At 33.3% G+C, this 17,229-nt stretch overlaps 1 long non-coding RNA gene across 1 annotated transcript; it reads left to right on the top strand.

The window, feature by feature from the left end:
• The first annotated feature begins 10,995 nt into the window (after positions 1–10,995).
• LOC124433728 lies at positions 10,996–11,604 on the top strand. Its single transcript, XR_006944588.1, has 2 exons — positions 10,996–11,034; positions 11,299–11,604. It is a non-coding gene; the product is annotated as an uncharacterized LOC124433728 (long non-coding RNA).
• Positions 11,605–17,229: the final 5,625 nt, after the last annotated feature.

The following is a 17,229-nucleotide window of genomic DNA, read 5'->3' as shown; positions in this document are numbered from 1 at the left end:
CCTCTTTGGTTAAACTTCACTTGTGAGTTGTGACCAACAATTGTATGTGAAAAATGATTAGAATTATGTTTCATTCACCGCATTGATCAACCAGCAGAGAGAAATTATTGCAACAAAGGGCTCGAACATTTAATTTTTGCTAAAATCCATAAACTTCATTCAATAAATTAAAATTTTTATTGTAAGTAATCATGTCACAAACAGAACATATTCTGACAAAAACCAGTTATAGTTACTCTTAATGCCATTATTTAAATCTTAATACTTTACACAGTAAAATGTTTACCAAAAGGTGAAACACAGCTACACCAGAAAACTTTTTTAAAACATTTGACAACAGGGGGAAACTGTGCCAAGCCAACACCAATCCAATTCACAAAAGCATTCAGATCACCAATAAGCATCCATGTCAAATATATAAATAATCTCCTGATTGAATTTAAAAAGGCAGAAATAACAAAGTTAAGTCATGTGGACCATATGGCAGTATATGTTTTACAAATTGCTATTCAAGCACTCTATTGGTGGAGGCCAACATGTTGCTGCTTATGTTCCAACTTGCTCAAAAAGTCATTAAAGCTTCACAAGTCACAACTGTGATGAATACAAAATATTTTGGCATCAGATGACTTTCATAGTGGCCATGCAGCTTCGCTTCTGATAGTTTAAAACACCTGGGTAGACAATTTTGGTGATTCGAATGTCCTGCCAAACGTTGTTTGCAATATATAAACTAACTGGAGGATAATTTGATTTGTCACTTGTTTCAGCCACGACCGAGATTTCAAATGTTAGAACAAATATCTTCAATACTCTGCAGAATTCTTATATGATAAAATTAAAACTGACGACAAACCATATACCGAGTACGCATCTCTCGTCAGATACATATCTACTTTGTAAATATTCCGAATAAACCCTCATTTATCAAAACGGACGTCGAATTAATGATAAATTGTTCAGAGCTTGATGTGTTAACTGTATCCACACAAAAAATATCAAAAAAATGGCCAATCTATAGAAATATTTGGGTTTATTTGCCAAAACCCATCCGTAGAACTATAAATTACATTGCGATCTGGCTGCATTTATCCAGTAAACTCCATATATATATATATATATATAAGTTTGAAAATTTGTAATCCAGGCATTGAATATCCGGAGAAACGTTTTATCTTTTATATATATATATATATATACAAAGTGTATATACAATGTGCCCTCCCGGCTATCACCGCTTTAAAACGGTGACTCCTGCACTTGGGACACAGGACGTACGGTTACACATTGCATGGATTGTATTGTAGAGTCACCACAGTGCTCAAACCTATAAAGGTGAGCTTTGCATATCGCGAACACGGTGAACGTCTCCATATGAGACTCTCTACACAATCCGACAGTGCTCAAACTACGCACGCGCAGTGAGCGTAATATACAAAGTGTATATCAAAGTATATATATATAAAAGATAAAACGTTTCTCCGGATTTTTTGATCTTTTATATATTCAATGCCTGGATTACAAATTTTCAAACTTATATATATATATATATATATTCAAATGTCGAGTTCACTGCATTTATCTGGCTGGAAACATGGCCGCCGTGTAAAGTTCCCGGATGCTGGGGACACGAACATCAAAGGTTCCGACATCGAGTGGCGCTTCTGTATGTATCTATTCTGTGGTGTTTATGCTTACGTGTACTGTGTTTTAATAGACTGGAATCTGTTGTATATTGCTCGTTGATTGCAAACAGCAAATCGTAGAAGATACTTCGCAACAAAAGAAAAAGACTGGAGAAAGATCTTTTAATAGCGTTTGATAATTGGATTCTTTAACAACAACAATGGATCAAAATAGTGATTGTGACTTGGATTCTAGCTCTGATCCAACAGAGATAAGTCCAGTTGTTTTGGAGATATTCGAAAATATCTTCAACGAAGCAATGACAAAGCTTGAAAAGCCATTGCAAAAAATCAAAGAAAACGAATTTGGGCTGATTTGGCGTGAAGAAATCGAGCTTCATGAAAAGGTCATGAATTTAGCGGTGTCCTTCAAGCAAAATATAAGAGATTCTCTCGCATCCAATCATGCCGAAGCCGCAACGCATGTTGAAGGGAGTATATGCGACATGTTTCTTGGGTATTTGTTCAATAAACTTGACGAATCTCTTCTTGGCGATGAATTATTCAAGTTTTCTAGCAACGAAATCAAGGATGAGCTCAATAAAAAGATTTCAGCTTTGAAGAAGACTCTTGAGAAAACATGCAAAGAAGAACCTAAACCTCAATCTGACCTCGAAGTCATGATTTCTGAAAAAGAGCTGTTTGATCCTATCCACATTCATCATACCCTACTATGTTGCCAACTTGCATACAATTGCAATGACCCCGAATACAGAATGAACGACCTGGAAGAGTTGGACAAAGAACATTTACTTAGCAATGTTTATGTTTCTTATGAAAACGAGGACGTTCCTAAATATGTGATGGCGGAGTGTGGTGATGTTATCTATGTCAGCTTCAAGGGACTACGGTCGTATAGACCAACTGGTATGAATACCACGCATCGAGGAGAAATCAATTCGAGTAAGTTTCAAGTCTATATACTACTCCTTTTTAAAGTTATTACTAATTCTGAAGAATATTTTGCGTAAGGAACTCATCACAAAGGTATAGTGTATTTGCCTCGGCCAATTGATCGGTCATAACTTTGAGAGTGAAGTATTCATGAAAATTTGCCTTCAGATTTCAAAGTATGATGTTTTGCAAAGTGAAGTGAGTGTCTAGAAATGGTTTTGAAATTTCAAACGCAAAGTGTCATGTTTCATTGCATGAAAAAGAAAAAAAGAATAATTCTGATAATGTCGAAACATGTTTGCTCTCAAAAAAATCGTCGTTTTTCTCAAGTGTTTTTTAAAATTGCTGCTAATTAGAAATTATGGTAAAAAAAGAAGATTTGAATAAAAATCCCAATGACTTTGTCTCATGTACACCTGCAGCAGCCTCGTACCCAGTAAAAACTAAATATTTTCTGTATGAGCAATGCTAAGTGTAATCAGATGAGTGATTTGATGAAAAACATAACAAACCTTTCTAGTTTCGTCCCTGACGTTGTTATTTATCTAACTTGCCTAATGGTTGCTGCTGATTTTGATCAATACATTAAATCTTGTCTATATAATGTACTTGTAATAATCTAGAGAAATTTTGAAAAAATTTTTCTTAAAAAACATGTTTTAAGATGTGAAAAAAGAAGCTGAGAAAATCCCTTTGAAGTATTTTGTCAGGGCATTTTTTCAGAAGAAACGTATCATTTTTTCAGGTAAATTGTGAGATTTAAAGTTCAAAATAACTTTTATTAGTTGCACGGACACACCAACCACATAAATCATTTCTTGTCGATTTGATCAGATTCTCTACAGGTTTGGCTTAGTATGACCTATTTATAGTTGATAGCTATCACAATACACTAACTATCATTATTCTATTACTTTATGTTTTTGCAAAGCCCATCCATTACCTGAATCATCAATGATCATTATTTTCTTAATTAATTGTAATTGATGATGATTATAAACCCAGCTCTACCAATATTTGAAAAGCTTTGTCATGTCTTGATGTATGCTTTATTCTTACTAATATTTACATCCTAATAACATGTATATACTGTCATTTGCTTTTCAGTTTTAACTGAATTCTCCTGTTTTTAGGTGTCTGCTTTTTTATAGCAGACACCTAACATCCTTGTTCTCACCATTCTAATCCAATTTTTGCTAAAAAATTCTTAGTATTTTTCCATTTCTTTCTTAAATCTCTAGTTTTTAAGACTTCTTGATTAGTATCTGATCGTTTTTCTTACTTCCAAAGAATTTGTAGCATACTGGGACTGCCTGTTTCGGCATATTGTAATTCAGATTTTTTAAAATTCATTGTCTTTTCCCTCTCCTTTTCTTCATTTTTACATTTGAACTCAGTATCCTTGCATTCATTTAAACCATATACTTTACATCACTTTGTATCAATAACTATGCTTTGCCATTTTCCCACAGTTGTTTCCCACTTTTATTGTACTTTATGTAATCTTTGCATCAAGCTATTATTCATTCTGCTTTATTTCTTTTGGGTCCAAAAACCCCAAACTCTTGTAAATTTAGCAAGTCCAACTATGCCTAGTGGACAATGGCTTTCTAAACTCCATATCCTGCTTTTTATTGGAGTTTGAGCTTTTGTTTTTACCATTGAACTAGGGGGTTACTGCTAATCTTGGCTTTTTTAAAATTATGTGCAAATGTTTTTTTATTCTGTCATTTATAGGACATTCCAGTGGTGGAGCAATTGCATCTTTAGTATTGATTTTTTTACTGGAAGAATTCAAACAGCAAGATGAATCATATTTAAAATCTCATTTTAAATGTCTCACATTTGGCTTATTGCCTGTGGGTGACAGTAATTTAACACAATATGTGGAGTCAATACCCGGAGCAAAGGATTGTTTCTTTAACATTGTTCAAGCTGATGATGTTATTCCAAAACTATTTGGCACTTTTAATGGTACTCAACTTGAGGTATGACTTTTTTAACTTTTTTTTCTCATCTATAATTGATTAGTTTAAAGAATAACCCAGAAAATTGTTGATTGCTCTTTGTGCCTGCATATCAATTTATGTGCATTTCTTTTTAATAAAATACTTGCATTGTAAGTGCATGTCTGCAAATGATAACGAGCAATTTATGTATATCATATAAATTTGTTGACCTGCAAAGAATAATTGCATTGTCTTTACAGAATCTGTTATGGGATTTTGTTGAGAGAGTCATCCAAGAGTCCTTTGATACACTTGATGTAAGTTTTTCCAAATTGCTATCACAACAACAAACATAAGTTGTCTATATTCAGGTCAAGTTTTCTAAAAATTTCAACACTCAAATCAAAGTCATGCTTCAATTCCTGGTAAAGGAGTGGTTAGGTTAATCCAACTTCCTTGGATTGGACATTTATTATTGAAAAACTCAGGAAACGTCTCATTTTAGTGGAATCAAACATCATGATGCAAAAATTGTTTAAGTTAATCAATATTTTAAAAAATCCAGAAGTTGCAATAACCAATAGTTGCCGTTCTAAGAATATATCTTTTAGGGCGAAGCTAACGAGACTTTTTAAAGAAATTCATTATTGTGGGTTATGTAAAATTGAATCAAAATAGAAAAAATTTAGTGGGCTAGACATTTATGTCAATGTTTTGATCTGTGCATAATCTTTAGAAACGAAAGACTATAAGAACATTTTATTGCAAAAAATAAAAAAAAGTTTGTTAGTTGGCACACTTTTTTAAACATTAGAGATTATTTCACTAGCGATGAATTAAAAGACCTTTTATTTAACTGTATTTTACAGAAGCATACGTGCGTGAAAACGATTGTGTTTTACAATGAAATACGAGGATTATTATTAAATGCGTGATTAAAGTGATATAGTTGCTCAACATTACATTTTTGTTTCATATATTTTTCAAAAGTAAGCCTTCAGTTCTATAGCATATTTCTGAGAATGACAAGCTATATACCAACCTAAGACGATAATTTTACATGAGAAGCTACTATTTTTGTACACCCCTGTAAAAACAATAAAAAAACTTTATGATGTCGAAGGTATAAATGATCATTTCCAATTCTAGAGGACTGCTATATGGTTAGAGATCTGCAGTAAAAGCAGTTGGCCGTTGAGCTCAGTGGAACGGCATTTAGGTTTCTAATTTGACTTATTTTACTACCTCTGTCATCAATCTTTTTTACCATTTTTTAAAGTATTTCTGTTACCAAGACAAAAGGGATGTGAGATATAAAAGCATTTCCCCTTAACGAAAATATTTTTAAATTAGAGGTAATATCTCATGATTTTATTTCCACACAATTTTCAGTTTTTGAAGAAAATGCCCAATGGCTACTTTTTGCTCATACAAGTTGCGCATTTACGCATTCACTCAAACTCCGCAAATGTTTCTTTGCAAATAAGCATCATTATATCTAAAAAAAACAATTTTGAGAATTTGAATTTTTGCAAATAAGCAATTTGATTCATATTATACGATTCTATTTGTAAAAACAGTGGGAAAAGCAACACAAAAATTTTATATGTAGCTAGCTGCAGTTCAACGTAAACTCAGTTCTTCAGTTTGACTCAAAAACTTTATGTTAGACACAATTTCATCAACAAATAGGAGTTAGGAGTATACCCCATTTACCCAAATTTTTTCAACACTCAATACGTCTCTGTTTGGAAATTTTCATAATGCATTGCCGATCTTTAGATTTGTCTTTTTGAATGTTTAGTTTCGCTTGCTGGGATCAATATTTGCATGTAATAATGTATGTAAAATTCATCCAACTACTTGATTTTTTTTGTATTTTTTAGGACCCTTTTTCCGACGTTAAAAAGTTTTTTAAAATGATTGTTGAGAAGGCAAAGCGTGCAAGTCCTGTTCTGAGAAATTTAACTGGCTTCGATCGCTTGAGTATTTTTGGAATTTATTATATCCTTGAAAAGAAGTCCAATGGATCAAAGTTTGAGGTTTTGACTGCATCAGAGGCTAAAGATCATTTAACTATCTACAATTACGATAGCATTATGAGCATATATCGGCAATATGTTATTAACGTAAGTTACGTATTATTAATTCAATGTAATGTAAGTTATTGATAATGTTTAAGCCGCATATTTGGGCATATATTTATCAATGTGCTGCAATTCAACATAACAAACTCATCCATGCACTTGCATCTAGAAAGTTTCATGAGGAATATAATCAATTATTCAGCAATACAACTCGTCATAGCTTGATTTCTTGAAGCCCTTTTAAGTGCATTAAGGAAAATTTTTGATTTACTTTTTCGACAGCATAGCCTTGAAAGGTACGTGCACGAAGTTGAACTGGCTTTTGTCAGAGGTCAGCTTCCTGACCTAGCCTGTTACAAACGGACAAGCAACAATACTATCGACGCCAATGAAATCATTCCAAAAATATCTGTTGTTCATTTTGAAAATATCGGTGAAGAGGTTGTCATTAAGGTATCTGGTAACAACATGTGGTTCGTACACCAGATGTCTGTCACAAAAGTTGATTTTGATGGTGAAAATTTGCCCGTGGACTTCGTTAGATCATCTGGTTCTCAAGTTCAAACAAGAATAAAGAAAAAGAGCATCACCTACGAAGAAAACGTATGTGTTCGGATGAAGACACATTTCGAAAACTCCAAGTATCTTGAGTCATTTACTGTTCCTGCAAAGACAACGGTAAGTGAAAATCATGAATTGTCAAGTAATTTGCACGGGCTATAAAAGTATACTGGTCAAAAATTTATGTTGAATGAATTCGAACCTAAAATATGATAAATTGAAATTGACCAGGGTTTGGGTTGAAATCCTGGTAATTTCAGAATCACTTAAGCAGGATACTGGTTGAAGAAAAATTGAAAATCGCGAAGCACATACTTAATACGGTAGAAAAAGTTAAAATTGGTTTAATTTAACAAGGAATACTGGTTGATCAATTTAACCAGAATAGCGTTGGTCAACTTTACCATATAGTGTTGGTCCATATGAAATAATTTCTTGGTTGAAATTTCACCCCAGAGTGTGCGTGTCTTCATCTCCTGACAAATGATTACACAATTAATCCTCTTCATTAAATAATTTAATTTTAGACCTATTCTATAACTCGAAGACAACAACAACTTGCCAAACTTCGTCCTTCCGAAGTTATTGAATTGGCGTATATAAGTGCTCTGCTGGAGAAAACGCATCAAGCTAATTGCTCCATTAAAATGAAATCGATCCAAGACTTTTTAAAAAATGCTGTGTCTGTGGTACCAATTGAAAGTCTTTTTTATACTATTGTCGAGAGTGAACTAAATGTAATGCTGGATTGCTGCCAAATACTGTCTGATTGCCAAAGTATTCCAATGGCGGTTGCAGACTCCGAATTTTCAGAAAATGCTATAAAAAATGCATTGTTTCATTTGCGTTCTAATCAATCTATGATGAAGAGCGTTCGTCCTGATTTGGCTCCTAGTGACAAATATTTTGCCTTTAGGCTTTTGCATGCACAACTCAGATATCCATTTTACATGTTTCAAAATGATAATTCTCTTAAACAAGTATTTATCACACGAGTTCCATGGGAAAGGGTTAATCCTTTACTCAACAAGGGTATTTCTCGCGTTCTTACAATTCTAAAGCGTTCAAAACGACGCCGCAAAAGAAATTCTGCAAGGAAACGAGTGCTTCTCTGTAAAACTGATCTTAAGGTGCTTTTTCCATCTTCTGAGTGCCAAGACAAAGAAAAAACAAACACGTGTATTAGATCGCCAATAACTTTGCTGATTGAAGGGAAAAAAGTAATTGAAGAGTTAAGCGAAGAATTAACATCAGATGTTTCTTCTTCTTCCATGAACAGTAAGATGCTGGATACTTTAAATATTTTACGGACTGAATTCAAAACCTGTAGCAGCTTGCTTGGCGCTTTCATGCAATCTCAAGTGCAGATTCCTCTTGCAAAAGCTGGTAGTGATAGTTATGTGAATGAGTTGGCGAAACATGCTAATTCATTTGGATTATCCGTTTGGGGACTGCTGATAATGCCTTTCAACTATTTGGAGCGTATGATGAAATCATCTGATGAGTTTGAACAGCTTTTTATAAAATTTTCTCATCGCATTAATGATGTTCGCCAGTTTATTTCCTCTGCCAAAAGGTATCAGTTTCCTGACTACGATGAGAAGTTAGAATTTCTTGTTGGTAGCATGAAACAAGGGGTTACTTGCAATCAGAAGTGTATCAGTTACTCTCTCGAACGCCAGATGGAGCGTCAGTGTAGTAAAAGGAACATATTTCATTACACATCAATAGAAAGTATTCTTCAACAATGGAACGCTAATTTTGAGAACGAAAATTTAACGTTTGTACCGAATGAATATCGCCCACTGGTTGCTCGCTGGATTAAATGGTCTTTGATGATTAATAAACTTCGGGAGACGTTAGCCAGTCAAACTTCTATTGGTGTTGTTGGACTGATAAACTCTGGAAAATCAAAACTTGTTAGCTCAATGTTTGAAGTAATGGTAAGCACTGTTGTTGAGGTCAACATTTATCCATTTTATCTCGTTTGTTCCACTACCTTTGTGTGTGATTGGGTCATTGAAAAATGGCTAGTGTTGTTGTGCTATTGTGCATATTTATCGATCCTTTGATACTTTTTAGAGCTTTAATTAAGCGACATTAGTTTCATATAGGTTTTATTAGTCGTTTGTGGTTATAATAATATACTTTGATATATTTCTCGACTCTGATTGGTTCATTACAGTGCAATTAATCTGTAATTGTACTTTGAAAATGTGTAGTTGTACTGCAAATTTCCCAATCTGGTTGGCTGAATAGTAGTGAAAGCCAAAAAGAAACTTCTTTTCAATTCAAAAAAAAAAACATAGCAGCAGTTGTAAGTAAACACAGATTTCCACAATTGCAATCATTTGAAACTCAAAAATTAGCTACAAAAGAGTGCAAAGAATAGAAATAAAACAGCAAGCACTGCTTTTTTTTAATGAATGTTTTTAACAGTTATGCCGCGTAACGAGGCATTTATGAAGCGATCGAGACAGAGTTGAACGACACAGTCAAGAAATATCTGAAAGTATGTTGTTAGTAAGTAATAGTATAGTTTCTCGTACAATTACGGCTAAACATACATTCGTGAGTTTTTAATAGACCTCAAGTAGCACTCGTCCTTTGGACTCGCCCTATTTCGCTGCAGTTTTTAAAAACACACTCGTGCATGTTTATACGTCATTGCACTGGAAACTATACTATTATCTATACTAATAGTTCCATTACGTTTGTCATAGTAAAGAAAACGGCTTAACAATTATATGTGTGTTGTAGACGGTGACTGGCACCACAGATCAGAAGCGAACCACCGTTCCGTTGATTTACAACTTGGATGAGCACTTTAAAGGTTTAGATATCATTGATTTTCCTGGTGTGGATGATCGTGATGAGACAATTCCTGAGTTGGCGAAATTATTGTTAAGTTTGACTCGGATTGTTGTATTTGTTGTTGACTACAGGTAACGTGGCTTAAAAATGTTTGGTAAAATATTAAGTCAAAGAACAAATTTTTTATTTGATTGACCAATCTTATTGTTTGGTTTCATCCTAGAAAAGCTCATTCCGAGTCATCAAAACAATGGCTTTCCATACTCGAGAAAGAAAACGTACCTGTTCTTGTTTGTTTAACATTTGGTGACAGACTTTTTGTTGAATTAATGGGTAAAAAGGGAAATTATGACGTTGACGCGATAAAAGCGGGCGTGGAAAATGAAGTGGAAGTACTAGATAAGTTCTTTGTTGATAACTATCTAATATAAACGTTTCGTCCATTTATTGGCTTGCGTTTTCCTTAAATTGGTCTTTAAGCTGAACTATTATATGTTGAAGCTTTTACAAATCACACGTAGATATTTGTGTGCAAGTACTCACTCTTATTTTAACTTTGCGAAATGTAGCGAATATCCGGTTAAATTGAAGATGTTTACTTGACATGGACATTTATTTATATTTAGACAATAAAAATGAACATTGGATTTCCAGAAAGCAGCCATCAACGTGATTTTAAACTGTCAGTGTTGTCCTTTGACTACGATTCCTACCTCAATTCTGAGGAGTGGAAAGCAAAGCTGCGTAAAGTTGGTCTTTGTGATGAACTTGATGTGGGTCTTTGGATCGCAGAGAAATTGGAGGATCAGTACGAGCTCCATGATCTCTCACAGACTATTTTAAAATATATCGAGAACAAAGAAAGCAGCACTTTACATCCATATCTGGTAATTTAGCTTAAATATAATTCAATCATATCAAAAAAAATACATTTTTTATCGATATTTGTTTTTCTTAGAAAGTACCTTTATTTTTAAAGCAAAACAAGGAAACGATAAAGACTAAAAAACAAGGAAAAAGTGGGAAGAAAGCAAAAGAAATGGAGTGAGTATGAACATATTATAAACCTATCATTTAACACAGGTTGCACGTCATTTCATGTTGACTACGAGATATATGAACATGCCATATCTATAGGTAGACGGGTTATAATGTGGCTTCGATAATTGTATCGGCCAACATTCATGTATTGATTTACAATCATATATTTTAATTGATGCATTAGGCTCATTTGAAATCAATTGCTTTCTACCAATTATAATTTTTTATAATTAGTTGACCGAAAAATTGTACATTTTAAATTTTTAGAAAATGAAATCAATTCATGAAGATTTTTATCAAACAATCGAGCATCTGTAACCTGTAACAATCGTTGTTAACGGAAACATGCGTTTAATTTACAATTTACAACTATAGTACTCTTTACATAGTAAATGAATTTGACTCACGTGTTATTTTTCCAATATAATAAGATGACGATGCTTTCAATGAAACAGAAGTGTTGATACGTGAGAGCACATTCATCCATCGAAACTTATTCAATGTGTTAATGGTTTGAAAATTCTATATCTAAATTATATTTTAATGAAAAGAAAGGTTTTCTTTAGCAGAGAACGCACGTTTCTATTTGTTTTCAATTTAAATAGGTTTTTCATCTTTGATTTGTTCATTTTGCATTGCATAATGAACCGTTGGAACATATCAAATATCCTTCGCTTTCCTTGAATGCAAAGTTTTGCACGAATGCCTTGAGTTTTAAACCATCGACACTTTACAACAAAGTGAACACAATGGTGACAAAAATTCAGTTGAAGAAGGTGGAGGTCAAAGCATTTTTTTTGAACCAAAAGTTTAAAACTTTTCGCCCAGAATTTTTTGCACAAAAGTTGTATCCGAAATTCCTTGATTTGAAACAAAATGTCATAAATTATTTTATTTATCTGTTTTTAAAGATCGATTCACTGAAATTAGGATCGATGGAGGCGTTCGTTGTGTATATATAACAACAGCAAGCGCACAGAAGAAAGTACATTAAAGATAATTAAGTCTGTGAATGAATTGCCCATTGGAATTCCTCGTGCCCCAACATCATATTTCTCGTCTTCAATATACATTTAGTTGTTTCACATTTCCCAAATAACTTAAATCTCCAACGAATTATCAATTTTATACAAAAGGTACATTTAGTGCAATGTATCCTGTTAATGTAATGTCATACACAAATTAACAGGACTCATAGTAAGTAGTACTAACTACTAACTAAAATGCCAATCTATATCTTTTGCCAATCTATAGTCATTGTCTGATAGACGCAAAGTATGCAAAAGTGGATTACTGGGAATATAACCTCTGCATTACTTGTGAGAATGTTTTTAAAATTTAATGATTTTCATTTCAACAAGGCAAACGTTTTCCTGCCTGGTCATGCAAACCATTTTGGTAGCTGTGTGAAATTTTGAGTTATCCTGTTAAAATATGTTTTCTACTCGTTTAAACTGACGAAGAGGTGAAAAATGTGATTTCGACTAAATATTTCTACTCCTGTAAATGCATAGAATCCAATTGTAGCCTTGCATTTCTTTCAAACCCAAAGGAGTGTTCAAAGGTGTGATGACCTGTGTTGTGACCATGAAGAGGCTGATACACAAGTGTTATTACATGCATCTCATGCAACAACATTTCAGAACATTGTTATCAAAAGACCTGATACTGATGTTTTTATTTTATTGACATATTTTTGTTTAGATATAAATCTGCCACATTTTTTTTAACTGGCGCTAAAGAAAATGCTAGTCTCATGCATGTTGCCAAAATTGTCAAGGTTTGAGTAAAAGTAAGTGCAAGGCTTTAATTGGATTCCCATGCATTTACAGGTGAGTATATGAATCTTATAAAGTCCAGGCAATTTAAAAAATTAGCACTACTCATTAAGAAAACCTGGTCTCATTACTAGGTTTCTTTGAAATAATTTGAAAAATAATTAGTATTCATTTGTTTTTATTGGTATGCTCTGACACAACCAGTTTGTTTTGTGGACATAGTAATGTGTCCAGTTGTAAGCTTCTGTCAGAAGATGCCCAAGTTGTCAAAGCTCTTCGAGAACTTGGAGAAATATTTTGTAAGCACTAAAGAACTTCACAAGAGTCTGGAGGAGGTAAAATGTAAGATTTACCACTCAATGGCATGGGGGAATGGGAATTGTCATTATATTGTTATTTTTATATATCTATCACATTTATATTCTCAGCATAGTTTTGAGAGATATATCCACGAGGTTGAGCTGGCTTTGCTTCAAAGTCTTCCTGATCTCAAGCCATTCAAAGAAAATACGAAATGGGCCACAGCATCAAATAAAATTGTCCCCGAAGTAACTGGCGTTCGTTTCGAAACTATCGGCGAGGAGATCATCATCAAAGTGTTTGGGAATGAGATGTGGTTCGTGTATCAGTTATCCATCGAGAATGTCGAATTTCCTGGTAGGAACCTACCTGTAGACGTTATGAAATCTTCTGGATCAGAAATTCAGACAACAATCAAAGTAAAGAGCATTTGCCACGAAGATCAAGTTAACGTTCGTTTGAGAACGCATTTTCAATGCAGCAAACATCTCCCTGCATTCCAGGTTAAAGCAAAAACCACGGTTAGTAAAATAAAGGTTATGCTGATTTTCTAAAAAAATAATTTTTAACTTTATATTGCAATTCATAATTGCTTTTTAGACGTACACAGTTACAAGAAGGTAGCATGAAGAAAGGAGTTACATGCAACAAGAGTTACATCAGTTATTCTCTCGAACGGCAACTTGAGCGCCAATGCAAGAAGAGGAACATTTTTCACAACACTCCAATTGAAAATATTCTTCAACAATGGAATGCTAACTTTGAGGAAGAAACTTTGACGCTAGTGCCATACGAGTACCGTCCACTGATTGTTCGATGGATCAGATGGTCATTAATGATCAATTACCTTAGAGAGAGTTTAGCCAAGCAGTGCGCAGTCGGTGTTGTGCGACTGGTTAATTCTGGGAAATGAAAGTTTGTCAGCTCCATGTTTGAAGTACAGGTAAGAACTTCTATTACTTTTTCTGAGATAAAATATGTTTCATGAAAATACCCCCATAATATTGATCTTTTGAAACATTTGTTTTGAGAACATCCATGAAAATTGATCTTTCTACGTTAGACAGCGAGTGGAACAACTGATGAATGACGTACCACAATTCCTTTGATTTATAACTTGGATGAACACATCAAAGGTTTGGATGTCAGATTTTCCTGGTGTGGATGATCGTGATGAGTCAATTCCAAAAATTGCTGAATTGCTGTTTTGTTTGACTCGGATTGTCGTATTTGTTGTCGATTACAGGTGACGAGGCAGAATTCTACCTTAGCATTGTTTGACCGAAATTGAAATCTTCAACCAAAATAATTGAAGTTTTATTTTTACGGTTTTTAACTTCACTTCGATTAAGAGAACATAAATTCGTAGAATACAATGAAAGTTACAATCGTGAATTTCTCACAACACCTTGGTTTGTAGTGACTATTTATCACACAAATGACCATAGTTCGACCCCTTAAACTACCACTGTCTGTTTTTATTCAGTGCATCAAGACTAAAATTGGATTGCCAGAAAGCGGTCATCAACGCGACTTTAAACTGGCTGTGTTTGCTCTTGACAATGATTCCAAACTTAATTCTGACGAGGGGAAAGCAATTCTACGTAGAGTTGGTCTTTGGGATGAACTTGACGTGGGCCGTTGGATTGCGGAGAAATTAGATGATGAATATGAATCACAGGAAATCTCACAGAATATTCTCAAATACATAGAGAACAAGAAAAGCAGTACTATAGACTCGTGCAAGGTTGGTGCATTATTCAATCTAAAATGATGTGTCTAAATTTAAAAGGGTAATCATTTAAAGGAACTAATTTGGAAAAAGCGAATTTATTTAAATAACTTTATATAACTTTTTATTACTGTCTGTTGTTTTCAACATTTAGCTACAAAACTAAACTTTCTAATAATTGATAATTTCAATTTTTTATCTTAAGTAACCACGTGTTTAAGTGTATCTAAGAAGGAAAACTAGTTCATAAAAAATAAAGTCATAGCAAAGAAGAATGAAAAGAATTGAACATGTTGAAGCTTCTAAGTTATGTTTTTTCAGTTGTCGCCATTTTTGTTCAAGGTACTTTTGTTCCTCCAAGTTGTGTGTATTTCATTCGTTATATATAATCATCTCAAATAGTTTTGCTGTTTTCTTACTTTGTAATTTTGACTAAATAAGAGGCAATGCATGATCACGTTTCGTGTAAATAATCAATGGCGCAGCATTTTTTTTGGAAAAATCATTCAAGACCCTTTCATTTTTTGTGGGGTTGCTACAATTGTTTATTACTTTTATGGACACTTAAATTTGTGAATTGTTCCTTATTTTGTGCGTTTGAAACAGCAATCTCTTCACTCATCAGTTTTATGAGTTCTTGACCGAGTTCTTGACGTGCTACTGCAAAGAATTAGCAATTATTTATCATAAATTTGGAATATCGGGCAGTTTTTTTATCGAAAAAGTATGGAACTATGAGGTTTGTGTTTTCAAATCTTTGTGAAAAAATCCTGTTTCATAAAGAGAGAAAGATTTTAATGGTAGGAATGAAGGGTGTAATTATGGACAGCGCAATGTTAATAATTACGGAAGGGGCTATATTCATATATGCATGTTCTACTTTCTTAGTTTGCATTAACATCAATTGTGATTACGGTATATTACTTATAAAGGACCATGCCCCAATGACCGATTTTGTGCAGTATGTATTATATTGAAGATAAAAGTTGATATATTTGTTAATATAACATTGTGCCACTTCTTTGTTCATCATGAGGCTAATTACTGGAAAATTATTGATTTAATACAGGTTATGTATAATTTAATGTGTGATCTTTGAGCGAGTTGAAACGGAAAAGCTGAGCTTGATTCTTGCTAGGATCTTCACAGTTCATTTGCAATAATGTGTGCTCGAGCCATTTCTTTTCTTTTTTCTCTAAATATGATCTTGTGCGTAAGATAAACTGTTTACAACATTTATGAACAGTATGATTCCTCTTCTTATATGTGGCTTGCAAAAGAATGTTTTATCAATGATCATTTTTGCTATTGCACGTGGACTCCAGCTAGGATTAGCGAATGTTTTTGGTGTAATCAAGAAGGTTTTCTTAGTGGAATAGCTTGGCCATATTTTGTGTAGAAATTTTTGTTAATCAAAATCAATTAATGATTCAGAAAATGTTCATTCAAAAACAATGAAGATGTATTTTTAATGAATGCGTAGAAAGAGTGAGAACTTCTCAAAGTGTTTGGTATTGCGCTTTATTTAAAATTCATATTTATACAAACCGTTTTCATACTGGTTTTGCTTCCATGCTTCACTTTCAAGCTCGTCATTCTAGCTTCTCCATGTTAATATGGATTCATCTATCTGTCTAGTCAAATAAATCTCTAAATTTACTTCCTTTCTTCTTGTTTGTATTTACGTCATCATAACACAACAGGTTCTTCTTTAAATTTTAAAATTTACAATACTCAGAGAAATAACTGACGAGATACCAGCAAATTACCACAACATACAATCACTTGCGAAAACTTCTCTCTCAACATCTGATTTTGCATTTTCTTTCGTGTTTGATTTGTATTCCATATATTTGGATCCTTTTTTAACAGTTAGCTACTTTTTGCATTTAGTCAAATTCAAATTTCATTTTTTTTAGTTTTCTTTAGCAACATCAGGAGAGTATAGTATCGACAAATGTATTTACTGTATTGACAAATTTGCCACTAAACATAAGAAACCATTATCGAACTACTTAAATTTCTGTGTATTTTTCGTCTTGTTCTTCTTTACTTGTGTTTCATATCTGTCTTATTTTTGTACATTCTTTTGTGATTTTTTTCTACACTAGTGTTAAAAAGCCAAATATTTTAGCAAGACTAAAACGAAATTCTGAAAAGATTACCATTATTCATTTCTTTGGAAATCTGTTGTTCTCACGGTCATTGAACATAAAAATATTCGCATAGCGGGTGTAAAAAGTTGCGCAAAATGTAAACAATTCTTCCTACCATTATGCCAACTTTTTTTCTGTTTTTGTGTATTTTTTGTATTCATTTTCTGTCCATATTTATAGAACAACAGCACCAACAAATATCAGAAAATTTTTTAACTGGTTAACAAAACCT

The sequence above is a fragment of the Xenia sp. Carnegie-2017 genome, unplaced genomic scaffold (assembly GCF_021976095.1).
Source record: "Xenia sp. Carnegie-2017 unplaced genomic scaffold, XeniaSp_v1 HiC_scaffold_14, whole genome shotgun sequence".
In the NCBI taxonomy this organism is placed as follows: Eukaryota; Metazoa; Cnidaria; class Anthozoa; order Malacalcyonacea; family Xeniidae; genus Xenia; species Xenia sp. Carnegie-2017.
The sequence above is the reverse complement of the archived record's forward strand: the minus strand, read 5'-3'. Positions and strand labels throughout refer to the sequence as shown.